The 17,010-nt window shown below is 40.8% G+C and overlaps 1 protein-coding gene across 1 annotated transcript in view; it reads right to left on the reverse strand.

Moving 5' to 3' along the window:
• Positions 1 to 17,010, reverse strand: part of LOC131078558 (phytanoyl-CoA dioxygenase) — an 83,510-nt gene that overhangs the window by 46,098 nt on the left and 20,402 nt on the right. The gene's annotated exons all lie outside the window — the stretch shown is intronic.

Below are 17,010 nucleotides of genomic sequence, written 5' to 3' on the forward strand. Positions count from 1 at the left end.
CTCCACATCATTCATGATAATCCAAACATTTGCGTAAGCCCCCAAGTGAAACACAGCAATTCACATCAACCACTGAACTTACCCACTCGTCAAGACCTGACATGTAGAAACCTTGGAATCATTTTAGTTGATCTCATTTTTAGCATCTGAGGTGATTTTGTTCAAGAGAGGGTAAATTACTTTGGTAATTTATTCTGTATTGTTATGTGCATAAAAAACACATCAACAGAACCCGTACGACAAGAGAACATAGTGCAGGCGTCATACGAAAAACTAAGTCCAAAATCACTGTACGAATCCATACGAGATTATTAGCGGAGCAAGGTAGTAGGGTTGGAAATCCTTACGGAAGACTCGTACAAGAACAAAGCATGGAAAATTTTGTCGAACCGTACAAGTCCGTACGGAGAGACCAGAGCATGGAAGAATTTGGCATACGGAAGGATCCGTACATATCCGTACGGGAAGAACAGAAAAGGCAAGAGGTAGGAGTGAAATCTCCATTTTTTGGCTTCATTGACGATGTTTTTGGCGTCTTAAAAAAATCAAAAAAATGATGTGTGCCATGGAGTTCCATGTGGTTTTGAAGGTTGTAATTTGGTGTTGGCCCCCGCGAGGGGCACTGCCCCTTGACCCCGCAAGAGGCGCTGCCCCCAAACCCCCTTTTGATTTGGCAGGTACACTACATGTTGGGGTTGTCCAGTACAAGTCTTGGCCTACACTCTTGTCATTAGTCTTTCCAGATATTACTTAATGTTTACTTGTCGTCTGGAAGACGATTTTTTCTTTTTGGGGGGATAATGTAGTTGGCATAAAACGCATATTGTTACGTTTGATAATTTTGGTTACCTCACAATGTATTAATTAATTGTATTAAGTGGGTTCTCACTCTTGGGTAGTTATGTGTCGGTTGGTTGACGGCTATGTATCTCTCGACAACCGTCAGTCCTTTAAATATGTCGTGTACCACCAAGGAAGTGGTACGGTATAGTCAGATCTATTGTAATCTTTGGCCGACCATCTCTGGTCTCTTCTTTGTAATAATTGCATGTGTGAATAAAGATATGTTTTACTATTGTGTTTGGTATGCATTGTCAAGTACATTATTATTTCCTGCATTTAATTTATCAGCTGTAGCGGTAAACAACTGCCATTTTTAGTGCCCTTAAACATAACTTTTATATATTAATTGCTTGACTTGGGCGCTCTAACATATATAATATTTCAAATTAAGTGAAATATATTTCCTGTGGTTAGCCAACATGGGGAGGTTGGCCTCTTTAAACATAATTTATTTATTTATTTTTAATCCTCTCAAGGATTAATGAGCTGCTGAAGATAGAGTCCACCAGAAGTCCATTCAAATAAAGTATCTCATAGTCGGGCAGCACTTTCTAAACTTTCTTATAGAAATACGAAGGTCGGCCAACACTTCAATAAATCCATTTATTTCACTTTTTTGACAGCGATTCATATTAGATTTACCTTATTTTTATTTTCTTTTAAAAGATGTGAGAAGGTATCATGGCGGGGACATGACAATTATCTCCCTGGATTATTGACTCAAAGTCCAAGAGCTTGTGAGTGGGTGATGATTCTGCATCAACCAAACATATTTTTCTTATATCCCATCCCTCTACCTGTAAGGTCTTATTTGACAAGAGCACAAAAGCTTTTGAAAGAGTACTTTTGGGGTTTGGAGCTCCTAAATTGTATCCTCAAATCTTTGTGTAGAGGGAAAAAATGAAACCTCTTCGACAAGCAGATAACAAGCTCTTGAAGATTCACTAACCGACCTCTCCACTCAAGATGTAGCATGTCATTGTACGTCCTCTGATAGCTCTTTGCCCAAGGACGCGTGCGGATCATGGACAACAACGTGACGTGCTAGCGTCTTGTACGGACAAAATGCAAAGCTCGCACAGAAAGGCACAATGTAACAAATAAATCCCAAGATGCCCAAAGATAGGATAAATAGATAGATATTACCAAAGAGGCTTGAGAAAGCCAAGACAGTTGCAAAAGAATACTGTGAGAGCTTGAGAGTGTTGTAGCAAACTAAAGACTATTGTAGCTAGCGAGAGAGAGAGAGAGCCAGAGGAAGCTGTAAGAGCCCAAAGAATAAGAGAGATTGTATGGAGGAACTAGAGAGATTGAAAGAAGAGAAAAGATGGATTTAAAATGAGAGAAGAGGAGGGAAAATGAGGGCTGACGAGTTGTTTGAAAGATTCGGGGCCGTTTCCACCGACGTGTAGGTGACAAGTGGCAAGGCGCACTCAGAACCGACATTCGAACATTGAGATTTTGCAGGACGAATGCACGGCACGCAAACGTCCACGCAACACTCTAGTGTCCAAATAAATCACGATCAAAAGCAACAAGTGGCAAGAGAAACACGTGGCTAACAGAAGCTGAAGGATAGCTGCTGAAAGGTGTATTGAGCATCCTAAGAGGGAAAAAGATGATACAAGGGCTGAAATGAGCCTACTCAAATGCTAGGGGAATGGACACTAAAGTGGCTACAAAAGTGTAGGTGGAATTGCAAAGGGGTATGCAATTTTCGACACTACACTTTGTTCTATAATTTTTGCTTCTATGCTTCAAAGATATGTCAAGAGATGGATTTGATAGTATGATCCCTTAAATTTAGATTGTTTTTAGATGTGTGTGCAATGATATTACTGCATCTCGAAAGGCATGCAATTATGTGAATTAAATTGTGGGATGTGTAGCTACAAGTTACATTTTCGCCATATGTCTATATTTAGCCTCTATAGTCTTACTCGGGACCTTCACTCGTTTAAATACAATTTTATGGACAATTACATGTTTGCATAGCAAATAGACCATTCTGATTATGTTTTTCCTGTTGTGTGAGGATGTCAATTCGATGTCTTAAGAATCGATTTTGTTGCTTTAAGATTTATGTATTTTTATATCTAATTTTGGTGTGGTTACAATTAGGAGTGAGCTCCAAGATGGCACAAACAAATTAGAAGTCCAGTAACATTATTCAGTGTGTAAGGTTGAGATGAAAAAAGTTACATTCTGATAAGGCAATAAAACTGATGGGGAAAGTGGAGTTTTAGTGGAGATGTCTAGCTGAAGTTGACTAACTAGAGTGTGGATTCTATTTATGTGAAGCAAGCTTGGTGGAGCTTCAAGTGAGATTACAGTTGACTGAGATAATGGGTTAGGTTGAGATGCAAGGGAGGTTGTGAACCAAGAATACGGTTGCACCAATGGAGTTGAAGGCTATAAATTAGTGATGAAAGTAAGGGAAATGATTTTTTTGCTGAGTCATAGATAAAGGTTTGGGTCTAGAAGGTAGTTATATGAATGGTGACGAGCCACAAAGGAATTCTTGAGCTGTGGGTAGAAATGAATAGAAACAAGGTGATCCATGGAGCATAAGGACGCTACATGGGTTGCCCTTATGGAGTTGAAAGGTTTACAACGCTACCAATAAAAAGAAAACTCATTACTAGAGTATTAGCAAATTTTGCAAGGCCTTTGCAGATGTAACATGTGGACAAGCATACAAATTGATGAGCAGATGTCCCAAGGTTACAATTAAAGCCATAGTTTGGTTGAAATTTGTAGGTATTGGCTCAATTCTTGATAAATATCTTGGCATGTGAATTGCCTAATCAAAGGGTGAAGTAAAAACTTGGAAGTTCCAGGATAGCAATTTCTATTGCAAATGTTGAATTTCTGCTGATATTGAATCAAGGATCTATACTTGTCAAAGAAATTGGATAAAGTAAATTTGAGGATGAAGTCTTTTTATGATGACTATACAGTTGGAAGCCAGGATAATTTAGAGCCCAACTAAAATATCCCGTCCTAACTATGATTGGAAACAAGGAATATTTGCTGTCCAAGTTGCGTGTTATGCAGTTCTGAAGTTTGTGTGTTATGCTGACAGAGTTTTCAGATTGAAATGAAGACCATCTTACATGAACATTTCATTAAAAATAAATTCTCTATGACTCTACTAAATCGATAGATGACTAGAGACGCTTAAGCAACATTCTATGGAAGATATTTATAAGTCTAAGCCATCAAAACCATGTCCTACAGCAGACTGACATTATGACAAACACTTGGCATACATCTTCAGACAAATGCAAATGTAGATGCAAATCCAACCCCCTCTCTCCTTTATTTCATTTGGTCATTCAAAATCATTACATAGGCAACAAAGTGATCACTATAAAGACTGTTCTTATGGACCTTTTTCAGACAGTCTGAAGACAAAATGACAGTCCTAATCTTGGCATTCAATACTGAAAATTACAATGAAATTTTATTAGCAAATGAACCTGGCAAAGACTCCTTGAAGAAGCAAGCAATATCATGATCTATGATTCCTCCAATGAGTCAATTCGTCCACCTTTACAGATCGCCCCTGCTACTGCTATTAAGGTCTGATATATTCATGTATGACAGCTTGCAAGACTTCCTATCCTCTCCTAAAAAGATCGCCCTTTCTCCTTAAGCCTAGCGCTATCCTTATTGATGAAGTTCAAAGTCAAATTGAAGAGTTATAAGCCAAGTTGAGGGTGCACCACATACAGGTTCGATTCTGATTCTGAACTGATATGAGGTCGATATTCCCACAAAACCTTCTCTAATTGACACCAAAGAAATCGCCCTTGCCTTCTAATGGAATCACTGACTTCAAACTTAGCTTTGGTTGCCTCAATGATGAAAGATGAACAAAATCGTGGGTGTAGAGTCTGAGATCGATTTTATTATCAGACCTGCAAATAGACCAATTCTTCATGCATTTCGACCTCTAATCATTTACTCATAATATTGCCCATTAGTCTCAAGGAAAGCTGGTGCATAAAGAGCACTCAATCTGAAACATCTGAAGACACCATGTATATTCCATCCACCATAAAAGGTTCAGCAAACTCATTAAGCACAATTAGGAAGACTGAGGTGTCTCCCTCTCAAAAGCAACCCCTCGGAAGATCTCTCACTTCCTCAGTTATGCCAACTCTCTCACTTCCTCAGTTATGCCAACCATCGGGAGTTTTCATTCCCAAATGATTATCTGCAGAAAACCCTTCGGCTCCACAAGTCTACACAAGAAGAGATACTCAACAACCGATGCCCAACAATGAATCACCTCCCTTTATTTATTTCTTTCTTATCCAATCATATGATTCCTTCTAGAAGATCTCTTCTTATCAAGTAGGTACACTTTATTTTTATTTTATTACACATTAATTTAATTGCACTTTATAAAATATCATTATATTATAATCAAAGTGCACACATCTCGCAATACGTGTAATCTCCTTATTTCGCCATAAACCCAATAGACATGAAATGTGAAGCCCAATAGACGTGTAAATTTTGAGGACTAATGAGAAGGGGACATTACAATCCGCCCTCCCTGAAATTGGTTGTCCTCAAGCAATCTCAATGCTGGATGCTGCAGAGTATCTTTTGTTTCCCAAGTCGCATCCTCAACCGGCAAATCTTTCCACTTCACCAAATATTCCCTGATGACTCTATTCCTCAACCTGCGCTCCCTGGAATCAATGATGGCCTCAGGTACTAGTATCAACTTCCCTTCTTCATCAAGAGGAGGCAGCACTGTAGTAGGTACAACATGATGTCCAATTGCCTTTTTAAGGCATGATACATGAAAAACATTGTGTACCCTTGCATCTAGCAGTAGCTCAAGTTTATAGGCCACCTCTCCAACTCTCCTAACAATCCTAAATGGCCCATAACAGCGCTGCTTGAGCTTCTCCGCACCACTCTTTTTGAGCTCTACGAGTTTTTCTGACTTTAACTCGCAGAAAAAACTCGCCGATTTTTTGCAAAAAACTCACCGAGTAATCGTCGAGTTTCTTTAAAAACTCGGCTAGACTAAAAAAAGAGGCCCAAACATGTCAAAAAATTATCAATTTTTGTTTTTTCATGTCAGTTTCATTCTCTTCAATAGAATATACACATGAAATATAACATTTAAGTATAAGTGGCATTTCAATATGTCTTTTTCCTTTCATATACTTTATGACACCCGACGCATTTATAAAATAATAAAAGTATTTTTCGCCTCGCGGGGCGCTGCCCCTCGACCCTGCCCTATATCGCGACAGGGAGCATGCAAGGGGCGCTACCCCTTGACCCCACAAGGGGTGATGCCCCTTGACCCCAACTTGGGGGCGCTGCCCCCAAACCCCCGTCGAAAAATATAGGGGGAAACTACGCTGACGGAAGTAGGGAAAATTTAACCTCTGAGTCTGATTATGCTCCAAGTCCATAATAACAACATAATTAGCATTGAAGAAATCTTGGTATTATACATTTTAGAGTTGAAAGTTTGAAACTATGAGTATGAATGATGAAATTTCAAATATTGCGCGTTTGTAGATCTCCACCAAGATCTAGACCTATCTCTCTACCCCTCTTTTTCTCACCCTCAGAACCTGGCGAGGGGTGCTACTTTCAACCTAATTTTAATTTGCAGATGCTTGGTGGCAAAGTTGGGGTGGAAATACCCCAAATCTCAAAAAATTTGCCCTCGGAATCTTATGTCAACCTTGTAGTTCATCCAGTTGTGAGCACAATTAGAGCTTGTTTGAAGCCATCGACACGAAGAAGAGGAGCAAGCTAGCTCAAAAACACCACAATGACCTTGTCTTTGTGCAATATAATCTTCGATTGCTCATAAGGAAGGTAGAGGAAGTAGCTGGTGGTCCACTTGACTTGGATGATATAGATCCTTACAATGATTGGACATCACAGGAGCAACCTCCATTGTTTTTGGATGACAACCCTGATTTGGAGAGGCAAGCTATGGAGGAGGAGGGGGGTGGATTTGGTTTCACGCTAGATGACATTGAGGAGGAAGAGGATGAGGATGAGGAGTCATTGCCAATGCCACAAGCAGGTGGAGACATAGCTTCATCCAGGATGGAGGATGAGCCAGCCATACCAAGCGAGGAGGCACAATCACACCCACTACAGACTTCTAGGACTAGACCCTCTAGTTTTACCTCTCCTCTAGTTTTACCTAGAACTGGGAAGAGGAAGTTGTAATTGTAATTTGTAATGAAGTATTTACTTTTGGTTTTACAAAAACTATTTACTATTTTGCTTCCAGCCATTAGCATTCCTCATGAGGATGCGATTTTGTAGACACTTTGCATTTAAATATATCTATAATTAGCTTGTTTCTTTTGTGTTATCATTTATTGACTCATTGGATGCATCTTCTCATTAAATTTTGCAAAAAATATGCATTTTTTATTGAAATTAAGCGTGTTTTTACGTTGCCGAGTTTCTCCCGAGTTTTCCCCGAGTTTTTTTCCCAAGGGCTTGGCGAGTCGAGCCGAGTCGCGAGTAGTTCAACTATGGTTGTAGCATCAAATACACCATGTCTCCTATGTCGAATGACTGCTCAACTCGCTTCTAGTCTGCGTACTGTTTCTGCTGATTTTGTGCCTTTTGTATGTTCTCCTTTAATGATCTTACAATGTCCTGACTCTCCTGAAGAAGATCCCTAGCACTCGGCACTCTGCTATCACTCAACAAAAGATCCAAGAAGTTGGGCACATCATACCCATACAGGGCCACAAATGGTGTCATCTGGATGGACATGTGGTAAGTAGTATTATAGCAATACTCACATAGGTGCAACCACTTAACCCATGCCTGTTGTTGTCCAACTATGTTGTTCCGAAGGTAACCTTCCACCCATTTGTTCACATTTTATATTTGTCCATCAGTCTGCAGGTGGTAGCTTGTACTGGGAGTAAGCTCGGTTTCACTGAGTCTGAATAGCTCTTGCCAAAAATGACTTATAAATCTGTTGTCCCTATCACTAACTATGGTATGTGGCAACCCATGGAGTCTGAAAACCTCTCGGAAAAATAAATCGGCCACCTGAGTTGTTGAATAAGTAGCTGAGATCAGAAAGTAGTGGGCAAACTTCATAAGCCGATCAACTACCACATAGATACAATCACTGTCGTGGACTCTAGGCAATCCTATAATGAAATCCATCGATAGGCATTCCCACTTCCTATCAGGAATGGGTAGCGGTTGAAGAAGACCTGTTCCTGCTTGCTCTACTGACAAACAAGACACTCCCTAAAAAACTGAAGAACATCGAACTTGAGCCCTTTCTAAAAGAACTGTTCCCTAACCTGTTTGTATGTCTTATAGTAACCTAGATGTCCGGCCATGAGAGAATCATGCAAAGCTCTCAAAATCCTACCCTTCATCTCTGATCCTGGTACAAGAAAAATTCTCCCTTTGTAAATGATAAGATCATTCACAATGGAGTACCTATCACCCTGCACTGTACCATCCATAATGCTAGAGGCCCATGAGTCCTTAGCATATTCTGCTGAAATCAAATGCCTCCAATCCTCAATGATCTCAATCATGGCATTCAAATGTGGCCTGCGTGACAATGCATCAGCAACAACATTATTCTTTCCTTTGACATAGGTGATGTCAAAGTCATATGCCTGCAGCTTGCTAACCCACTTCTGTTGGCAGTCATTTAAATCACGCTGCCCAAGGAAGTGCTTCAAACTATTATGGTCTGTTTTGATGCCAAATTTGGAGCCTACCAAAGACTACCTGAACTTGGCCAATGCATGCATAATGGCCAACATCTCCTTATCGTATATGCTATAAGTCCGCTCAGGCCCTCTCAATTTCCGGCTCTAAAAGGCAATGGGGTGCTTGTCCTGCATGAGAACTACACCGATACCCTTTCTTGATGCATCACACTAAAGCTCAAAGGGTCTAGAGAAATCTGGGACAGCCAACACTGGACATGTGGTTATCAACTGTTTGAACTTTTCAAAACACTGTTGTGCCTGATCAATCCAAACGAAAGCCCCCTTCTTCGTCAAGTCTGTCAATGGTATTGCCTAATGATAAAAGCCCTTGATGAAGCGTCTGTAGAAACCACATAATCCCATAAATCCTCAAGTTGTGTAAGGTTCTCAGGAGTAGGCCATTCTATAATGGCTCGAACCTTATCAGGATCCATACGCACTCCCTCAGCACTGATGATGTGCCCAAGATATAATAATTTTGTCAATCCCAAAGCACACTTGGACTCCTTAGCATACAAGGACTCCTCCAAAATACTCAATACCTCATCCAAATGTGCTAAGTGCTCCTGCCACCTCCTACTGTAAACCAAAATGTCATCGAAGAACACAAGGACAAATTTCCTCAACCGGTGTTGGAAAACCCCGTTCATCATGGACTGGAAAGTAGCTGGCGCATTGGTCAAACTAAAAGGCATAACCAAGAATTCAAAGTGTCCACAATGGCATCGAAAAGTTGTTTTTCTATGTCTTGCTCCCTTACCCGAATCTGATGGTATCCTGATCTCAAGTCAATCTTCGAGAAGTAGCAAGCTCCATGCAACTCATCAATAAGCTCATCGATGCATGGAATAGGGTATCGGTTCTTGATGGTTCTCTTATTCAAAGCCCTGTAATCTATGCACATTCGTAGAGTACCATCTTTCTTCTTAACCAACACCACTGATGAAGCAAAAGGAGACTTACTTGGACGTATATGGCCCATGTCCAACAACTCCTTGATGGTCTTCTCAATTTCATCTTTCATTTTTTTCGGATGCCTATATGGTGTGATCATGACAGGTTTGGCACCCTCTTCTAACTCAATGATATGCTCAATGCCCCTATCAGGGGGTCTACCTGGTGGAATAGCACTAAACACCTTGGGGTGTTTAGTCAACAAGCTCTGGAAATCAGGTGCATATTCAACCTTCTGCTGCTTTGTTTGCGTAGGCGTTATTCTACATGCTGCTACCCACTCTAGTTGATCATGGCGAATTAATCTCTCCATCCTCCTAAAAGAGATCATTCGCAAGCTCGTGTTTGTGATGGCCTTGAGCACATGCTTCCTCCCATTCACCTCAAATCGCAGCTCCATATGTTTGACATTGAGTGTGAGCTCCTCAATAGCATGGATCCAAGTCATCCCAAGGACCACATCCATATCTCCCATATTGACTACATAGAAATCAGTTTTGAATTCATAGTCACTCAAACGCATTGGGAGATCGGTGATCATCTTATTACAAGTGAGGGCAAAACCATCAGCAACTCTAACACGAACCCCCTCAAATTCTTGTGTCTGGATTCCACGCCTAGCTACCAACTTCTCATCAATGAAGTTGTGTTGCTCCTGTATCAAAGAGAGTGATGACTCGCTGCCCTGCTATGACTCCCCTCATTCGGAAAGAACCTTCCCAATGCAAAGAAGTGATGCACATGGTAGTTTTCTTCCCTTCCAACTCTGTTTCTAACACTTCTGAGGCTTTTTCAGATTCTACATCTTCATGATCAGTCTACTGGTCTGAAAAATCAAAATTATCGTCATGCTCATAAACCCATTCCATCTGTTTTGCCTTAGCCTTGGGTCTCATGGGACACTCATGATCAGGAGTATACGGTGCTTTACACCAAAAACAAAGTTTCTTCCTCCATAAATCATTCAAACTTTCTTGATTTCGGCCCATTGGAAACTTGTTCTTGAAATCTGATTTCTCATTTTTCTTATGAGGGAATTTACTATCCTTGTTGGAAGAAAATTTAGATGGAAACTTACTTCGAGGTGCTGCAAGCTCCATATTGCGTGCTTTCTTCATGGCTTCCAACAATGTAGGTGGGTCGAATGCCTTAACCCAACCTCTCAAAGGCTCCAATAATCCCTCCATGAAAAGTATGACCAGCCTCCAATCTGAAATGCTAGGCACCATTTCCGCGAGCCTCTGAAATTCCCTAATATATGTCTCTGTTGATGTGTCTTTTGTACACGACCAAACACAGAATAAAATACCTAAAGGCACCTTATCCTCTCTTGAACAAAGTTTCCCGACTGCTGAAGATATCACAGAAGGATCAATCCGAGAAACTCCAAGGTTCTATTATGTAGGTTCTTGTTGATGTGTCTTTTGTACACAACCAAACACAAAATAAAATACCTAAAGGTACCTTATCCTCTCTTGAACAAAGTTTCCCGACTGCTGAAGATCTCGCCGAAGGATCAGTTGGAGTAACTCCAAGGTTCTAATATGTAGGTTCTCTACGTGTGGATAAGCTCTTTGCGGTACGATGTGATTTTGTTGGAATCACAAGGGGACTTACTTTCGATGACCTGAACGTCTGATTTGCTTTGGATATTACTGGAACGTGGAATTTCACTGGCCCTTGATTTTGAAAAAAGAAAAAAAAAGATAAGGGTTGGAACGGGATCTATTTCTAACACTAAGAACGTAAGAGCAATGAATGACCTTTGATGAAATTCTAACTAAGTCTTTCTTTGACATCCTAGGATCACCTCCACAAGATTAGTGCGATCTTCTAAGGAAAGCTTTATGATGTCCAGATTACTGCTACAAGCATAGACACCGTCAGGTTGATGCATACCAATGAAGAAGCAATAATTGAAGTTAAGCTTAAGTTGAATGATTCCAGTTGACTACACAAGGCAAGTTTGCAATCAACAAACCGCTAGTAGTATGGATATACAAATTTCACCGTTGATCATACAAATTTCTTCCATTCACCTAATAACATGAAATCAAATTTGAGAAGTATAGAGACCATGCAAATTGTTGAATCTACCCATAGAATTCACCATTTCTTCAATGAAGTTTACAAGTCTTTTGCAACAATATCTTGGCAACAATCTTTGCCTTCTCTTTCTACTCTACTCTACCTATTTCCTACTCTCTGACTATTCACTATTTTCTATTAACTATTAACTATTAACTTTTACAAATGAGGAGCTAGGGCTTTATATAGAGAACCCTTTACAAACAGACGGCTTTGATTGACTTGGAACCAATGGCTAGGATTACAAGATAGAAACCCTAATTAGAGTTTGTTACAACAAACTTCCTTAGCCAATTAGAAAATTACATTCCAAGAGTGAGGACCAATAGGAAGCAGGGGTAGGTGCCTTGAAGTTTGTGTCGTCCTCGATGAGTCAGGTACACTGAATCTGGACACGCTGAGGTGGACCAATCCAACCAGGGGAATGATGACTGGGATGCCACCTTGCCTAATGCTTGTGACTAGGTTGATCCTCCTCTATCTTTGATATGATGAATGATGTACTTCCTTTGCTTGACCAGGCTTCCTTATTGTCAAGTCTTCCTTCTCCAATAGCATATCTCGCCCTCAAGTGTTGGCAAAGCTTTTCTTTGTCATCTTATGGTAGATGAGGTCTTGAGGCTAGCTTGAACTCCTTGAACACCCCTAGTCTTCCAATGCTTCAAAGCACCTTGAGTCCTCCCTTTGTGCATGTGGAACGTCCTTGATGATGATGGACTGGAAGAGGTCATCCTTGCCCTAGCTTGATCTTCTTCCATTTGCAAAACCAACCAAAAGGTGATTAAGGACACATAATGAATTCATTCTAACATAGCATTTCCTACCTTAAATCATCAACAAGAAGACATTAAAATGAAGTTTTCTCAAGATTCTCCCCAGGGACAAACCCTATAAAAATTTCGCTCTGGACCCTTTGGAAATTGGAGCGAGATTTGCATTCCTGGCCTAAATTCTTCTCACTTTGTGACCACACTTGCTTAGATGCATGCCAAAGGATCCCTATAATCTCAACCAATACCAAGTTTGAGGTAAAATTGGAGCAAAATGGAGTTTTTTAGGATTTCGCTTTGGACCCTTTGGAAGGGTCAGGAGCGAAATTTGCATTTTAGGACAAATTCCATCATGTCTCTACTCCAAAATGCCTTCCAAGGCAAGCATACGCTATCCTTCTCCTCACCAAAGGCTAGGAATCCACAACTTGACCTTCATCATAAGCAAACTAGGTGAAATTGAGAATTTCACTTGGACCCTTTGGAAGGGTCAGGAGCGAAATTCTTGATTTTGACTTGATCCTTCATTTTCTTCATTCTAATTTACTTCAAAAGACAAGAATACCTCACCCTTCCTTCAAGCATGCCATAGGAATCAACGTTTTGTCTTCACACAAGGAGAAAATAGGTGCTTTGAGGAATTTCGCTCTGGACCCTTTGGAAGGCTCAAGAGCGAAATTCTTCTTTTAGGTTGATTTCTCTTACTTGGCTCCACTCTTCTCACTTTGTTCTACCTTGACTCTCCATTTGGATCCTTCTCTCATGCTTGCAACACTTTGTTTGACCTCAAAATCGCTTGCTAGGAGAAATTCGCTAAAAACATGGCCAGGGACAGGACCTATCTAGGATTTCGCTCTGGACCCTTTGGAAGGGTCAGAAGCGAAATTCTTGATTTAGCCTAAAATCTTCATTTCTGGTGGCTAAAATCCATCCAAGGGCAATCCTAGGGGCACCTTCCAACTTCTCTCACCTTAGTCTAGGCTTGGCTTGGCACAAGTTTTGGAAGATAGAATAGGTTTTAGGATTTTCGCTCTGGACCCTTTGGAACGGTCAAGAGCGAAATCCTTGTTCTTGGGCTCATTTCTTCATTCCACAACTTCAATTTACCCAAAGGTCAAAGAAACGCTACTCCATTCCTTCCTAGGCCCTAAAAACCAAAAGTTTGACTTGATTTGCAAGAGAAATAGGTGATCTTAGGAATTTCACTCTGGACCCTTTGGAAGGGTCAAGAGCGAAATCCTAGTTTTTGCTCAATTCCTCCAAATTTGTTGATCACTAGCAACTCAAAGTCATTCCTAAGGACATATCCAATCCTATCTCACCCTGACCCATACTTGACTTGGCACAAAATTGGGAGAAAAGAGTGGTTTTGTGGAATTTCGCTCTGGACCCTTTGGAAGGGTCAGGAGTGAAATCCACACTCTAGGCTTGACTCTTCATCTTTCCAACTCCAATCTTCCTTACAAGGAAAAAATACACCACTCTACTTGGATCCATGCCATAAGAATCAATGTCTTGACCTCATCCAAGATGAAAATAGGAGTTTTCAAAAATTTCGCTCTGGACCCTTTGGAAGGGTCGGGAGCGAAATTTCTATTTGAGGCTAAAATCCTTCACATTTGGTGATCACTCCCTAAGGCAAAAACATGTCAATCCACCTTCCAACATGCCTTAGAAACTAAGAACTTGGCCAAAACAAGGGAGAAAATGAGGTCTATGGGGATTTTCGCTCTGGACCCTTTGGAAGGCTGAGGAGCAAAATCCACATTCTTGGTTGATTTTCCACTTCCTTCATCCAATTCTCCTTCAAACCTGATCAAATTCAAGCTCCTTTCTCCACATTTAAGTGAATCCATCATCAAACTAGCTCAAAACAAGGTTGTTTCCATCATTTTAGGCAAGACAGGGGGTCAAACTAAGGATTTCGCTCTGGACCTAGGCCAAGGACAGGACCTATAGGGAATTTCGCTCTAGACCCTTTGGAAGGGTCAGGAGCGAAATTTCCATTCTAGGTTGATTTTCACCATTTCATCACATCAAACCTCTTTTCAAAGGCTAGAACACCTCAAGGTCACTCCAACCATGCCTTAGAAGTCCAAAACTTGGCCATATCAAGGAAGATAATGAAGGTTATGTGAATTTCGCTCTGGACCCTTTGGAAGGGTCCGGAGCGAAATTCCTACTTGGGCTCATTTCTCACCTTTTTCCTCCCTTTCTTGGCTTGAATATGACTTCTTAGGCCTCCTACCATCATCAAGTAAAATTGCTCTCAAAGTGGCATTTATTTCAAGGTCTAAGTGAGAAAACAAGGTCATTCAAGAATTTCGCTCTAGACCCTTTGGAAGGGTCAGGAGCGAAATTCATATTTAGGCTCAAATCTTGACTTCATTTCTCACATTTCTTCATCCAAACAAGTGTTTTGCCCTCGATAATGCCTGGGAATGAGTTAGTTCTAATTTTGGGTCAAAGTAGAATGTCTTATGGAGAATTTCGCTTTGGACCCTTTGGAAGGGTCAGGAGCGAAATTGAAATTCGCTTTGGACCCTTTGGAAGGGTCAGGAGCGAAATTTGACATTTTGGTCTCTCTGTCAGGATTCATGTATGGAATATAACATTTAAGTATAAGAACTTTAAGTTATATTCCATATATACTGTCAAGATGTTTGAGAGTGGTTTCGGACCTCCAGGAGTTATAATGCAAAATCTAGTTTTTGGAGGATTCTTCAATTTTCCAGACTTAGTCAAATTTCAGGATCAGGAAGACATTCCAGACAACCAAATTTCAGGGCATTTGAAGATCAAGATGACATTCCAGACTTCATCACTCACCAACTTGACCTAACTCAGACCTTCAAAGAGGATATTCACTCACCAAGCTTTATTGACCTCCTGAAACTGAAACAAGACACAATTAGTGTGTGGGGGAAAAAGTGACACTAAGCAAACATGCCCTAATCTCACTTTCAATCACACACTTGTGGAATACGAAAGAGCCTAGAGGTATCACACAATTGGCTACTTCTTTTTGTGGAAGAGAGAGCCACGGGATACCTATTAGGATTTCTATTCCTTTGTTGCAATTTGAAAGATAAGATGATGCAAGTTCAATTCCCAACCCCAAAGTGCAAGTATGAACTAATAACAAGATTGCAGAATTGGACTTAAACTATGGAAAGCTATAAAGACAAGAATAAGACAAGAATGCAAATGCGTACCCGGAGTCAAAATCTGAGTGAAAATGTTCGGGACGGGGGCGCGGGCGCCACTGTCCTGATTCTGCCCCTGAAACTGCTCTGGAAACTGTTGTTTTGCAACTTAGAAAGCTGTCAAAAATGCTGAAAACTGCTGTCTGACAGAGGGACCAGGGCGCCCAGCGCCCCTGTCCTGGCAGGACCAGGGCACCCCACGCCCCTGTCCTGGTCTTTTGCTCTGAAACTTGGTGTGGAGTGCTGTCTCGGCCTGCTTTTCCCGGATCTACAACTTGTGGCGTCGTCCGAATCCCGAAACCTGCACTTATATCTGAAAAGGGTATGGTGGGTGGCTATATAGGGTTTTGCCTTAGTCAAACCCCCACTTCGGTGATTTCCACCTCCACGAATAGCCAAGTTGTATTGTAAAAGTAATGTGTGCAGACCTTGTGTGTGTGCAAGATCCTAAAATGAAAGTAAGCAAGCTAGAGCAACCTAGAAAGTAAACCCTAATTGTTTGTAATTGACAAAGTAAATGCTCCAAATCAAGATGCAAAGTGATCTAAAGCATGGATACAAATGATACAATGAGGCTTATGCAAAGACATGAAAACAACATGAAATCATACCCAACCCCAAGGGAGGGGTACAAGCCAATCTTCAGTCGGTAATCCCCTATTGCTCTTCAATGTCTTCAAAGCCCTAAATGGATGAATGAAATTGATGAATGCTTGATGGATGGATGTTGAATGTTGTTGAAGTCTTCAAAGATCTGCTCTTTCGCTACATAGAAGGTACTTGAAAGCCAAAATTCCGGATCCTTTCAAATGAAGAAAGAGAGCTTCTTATATATGAAACCCTAGGTCTTAATTTCAAGTTTTGGCCGACCTAGAGATTGAATCTCCCGTCAATTTCTTGGGGTTAAGCTTTATTTTATGATTGGATCGCGCTCCTAAAATTTCGGGAAAAATGTCTGGGACCATGTGCACTCCGGGCGCCATGGTCCTCTCCGAGCGCCATGGTCCCGACAACTTTTCACCAAATTTTCAGGGCCGTCGGATATGATGATTTTAGAGAGAATCCCGAAGTTACAGGTGATTTCGAGATGTTTTGACCCCCGAAATCAAGCCCCCAAGTTCGAAATAGGACCTAATTAGGGTTTTTGATTAAATGATGTATTGGAAGAATAAAATGAAAGGGGCACACTTTAATGAAAAGGGCCCAACTTTATGATATGGAAGATGATGAAATAGAACCTTAGACCTAATTAATTTAATTAATTAAGTGCTAAAGGGGAAATGCAATGCAAAATACAAAATGCGCCAAGGCGGGTGCTAAACTAGTGTGAAATTGTACCACCCTAGCAAGTGCGTACAATTTACGATGCTACAATTAGCAACAAGAGCA

This window comes from Cryptomeria japonica, chromosome 8 (assembly GCF_030272615.1).
Source record: "Cryptomeria japonica chromosome 8, Sugi_1.0, whole genome shotgun sequence".
NCBI classification, from domain to species: Eukaryota; Viridiplantae; Streptophyta; class Pinopsida; order Cupressales; family Cupressaceae; genus Cryptomeria; species Cryptomeria japonica.